A 3170-nucleotide genomic window follows, 5' to 3' on the forward strand; every position below is an offset into this window, starting at 1 on the left:
CAAGAAATGTCAAGGAAAGTACATATTATGAAAAAAGCATAAAAATGTCTTTTTAATCCCAGTTTTTAAAATCTTTTTGTGTATGAATGTATATTTTGTGTATTGTAAAAAGTTTATATTACATAAGATATCATTTTAAAGTATTTTTTAAGTTCTCAGTAATTTAATTTTCTAAAAAAGCTTGTGTATATTCTTAAGGGAGTAAGTATAGAGACATGAAAATGACTTGTCTATTATCAATATACAGGCATTGGTGACAGCTCCCTGGCATAGTAAGCTAAGCCTCTGCAGTGCTGTCATCCCACATGGGTACCAGTTAGTGTCCCAGCTGCTCGTTGAGGCAGTCCAGTGGGACTTGGGGGTGTGTGGGTCCCTCAGACAGAGGTAGAATGTCTTTCATAACCAGGTTGCCAGCTGTGTCTGGAAAGCTTGTCTCCAGACCCACCAGCATGTCCCCCACTAATAATTTCTTGTGCTACATGTGTGAACTTGAGGCTTTAAATCACACCTTCAGGGTGGTTGTAATCTTCCACTGAGAGCTGGAAAAGAAGGGGCTGAGCCCCTGGAGAGAATCAAACTGCCTCCAGGAGATCCCAGCTAACTGGTGTGACCCTTGGGGTTTTAAACCATGACTTCAAGTTAGCTTCAATCTTCCACCCAGAGCTAGCAGAGGAGGGGCTGAGCCCGGAAGTGGGAGACAGGCCATCTCCAGGAGACCCATGCTATTCCCATAAGCTCCAAGTCAATCGACATGCTGTAGGTGAAACTACAGTCCAGTGGGCATCCCCAGTAGGATGACCCAATAAAAATTCAACTTTAAAAATCCAGGACAACCTTGCGGCGCCGGCACACCGGGTTCTAGTCCCGGTCGGGGCACCGATCCTGTCCCGGTTGCCCCTCTTCCAGGCCAGCTCTCTGCTGTGGCCAGGGAGTGCAGTGGAGGATGGCCCAAGTGCTTGGGCCCTGCACCCCATGGGAGACCAGGAGAAGCACCTGGCTCCTGCCATCGGAACAGCGCAGAGCGCCGGCCGCAGCGCGCTACCACGGCGGCCATTGGAGGGTGAACCAACGGCAAAAGGAAGACCTTTCTCTCTGTCTCTCTCTCACTGTCCACTCTGCCTGTCAAAAACAAAAAAAAATAAAAAATAAAAATAATAAAAATAAAAAAAAATAAAAATCCAGGACACTCCCTTAAAGCTAGTGTCCCCCTATGGCACTCTGCCTGGTCTCCTCTTCGACCAGGCAATTTTCCTGTCACTTCCAATCAAATAAAAGTTTATTTCCTGTCAAATAAATGTTTCTGTCTCTTTGTTAAGTGTTTCCCTGCTTTGTATTTCTATGCTAAGCTGAGGAAAAGAACCCACAGAATTTGTTCCTGCACCACCCTCCGCTCCGTAACTGATAACAACCCTCTTCCGATCCAGCTCTATATTATGGCCTGGGAAAGCAATAGAGGACAGCCCAAATCCTTGGGCCTCAGCACCCAGGTGGGAGACCTGGAAGAAACTCCTGGCTCCTGGCTTCAGATCGGCCCAGCTCCCACCATTTCAGACATTTGGGGAGTGAATCAGCCAATGGAAGACCTTCTCTCTGTCTCTTCTCGCTCTGTAACTCCACCTCTGAAATAAATAAATAAAATCTTTTAAAAAAATACACAGGCATTATCATAATCAATATTTTAGCCTACACATTCCAGTTCAAAAGTTGAGGTCTCCAATATGTTGTATCTCTAATTAAATGAGTCAACAGAGAAAAAGCTCTGGAGATAATCAGATGATTAAAAGCAATCTCTGTTAACATATGCCATTTTCTTTTCTTGTCTTTTCTTTTAAGATATGTTTATTTATTTGAGAGGCAGAATTACAGGCAGAGAGAGGGAGAGGTAGAGAGGTCTTCCATCTGCTAGTTCATTCCCCATATGGCCAAAATGGCTAGAGCTGCAACTATCTGAAGCCAAGACCCAGGAGCTTCTTCTGGATCTCCCACAGGGGTGCAGGGGCCCAAACACTTGGACCATCTTCCACTTCCTTCCCAGACCATTAGCAGAGAGATGGATTGGAAGAGGAGCAGCCAGGACAAGAACTGGTACCCTTATGGGATGCCGGTATCACAGGTGGAGGTTAACCAACTATACCACAGCACACTCCCCACATTGGACACTTTCTAAATTGGATAATAAAAAAATAGACAGCAATTCAGACCTGAGAGGGAGAAGAATTTAGGAAGATTGCCCACAAGGAGTGAACTATGAAATACCCTGAGATGTAGAGATGTGGCAGCAAGGGTCCAATTGGTGCAGCTTATGTAGAAGAAAAGTGGCATAGGTGCATGAAGTGAGGTGGAGGCATGAAGATGTTGACAGTGCAGCAGAAGTGAATCACAAACTGATTGTGCTATAATGGATGCTTGGTTAACTTGGATACAACATACATTTCCCTTTAAGATAAATCTAAGAACAATTTACTAAATGAAGATGACTAATAATTAGATTTTAACAATAATAGAGACAAGAAAAGGTCAAGACCAGTAAATGAAAGAAGTACAAGTGGTAAATATTGGATTAAGATTTGTGTAGAAGTTAGAAAAGTGACTTGGTACCTGCATGGATGTGAAGAAAGAGGCCAGGATGGTACATTAGCTTTCTGACTTGAGCAGTGAGTCTTATTGTATACTTTTTTTTCAGATCAATTTAGTATATATTAAGTAAAAATTTCATCAGTTTGCACCCACACAGAAACACAAGGTGTAAAATACTGTTTCAATACTAGTTATAGCATTACTTCACATTGGACTACACATTAAGGACAGATCCCACATGAGAAGTAAATACACAGTGCCTCCTGTTGTTGACTTAACAATTTGACACTCTTGCTTATGGCGTCAGTAATCTCCCTAGGCTCTAGTCATGAGTTGCCAAGGGTATGGAAGCCTTTTGAGTATACTTATTGTATACTTTTTCAGTAGTTCTAAAAAGGAAATAAATGTATTAGGGACAAGAAATTGTGAACTGAATCCACATTATTTTTAGGTCTAGAGTTCAGATTTTTGTTAGTTGAGTTATACTGAGCTAATTTCTAATCTCTATGAGCTACAGTTTCATGATATTTAAAATGGCATTATAAGTAGTATTTTGTTTACAATAGTGTTGTAAGGATTAAGTGAAATAATGC

The sequence above is a fragment of the Lepus europaeus genome, chromosome 2 (assembly GCF_033115175.1).
Source record: "Lepus europaeus isolate LE1 chromosome 2, mLepTim1.pri, whole genome shotgun sequence".
Lineage (NCBI taxonomy): Eukaryota > Metazoa > Chordata > Mammalia > Lagomorpha > Leporidae > Lepus > Lepus europaeus.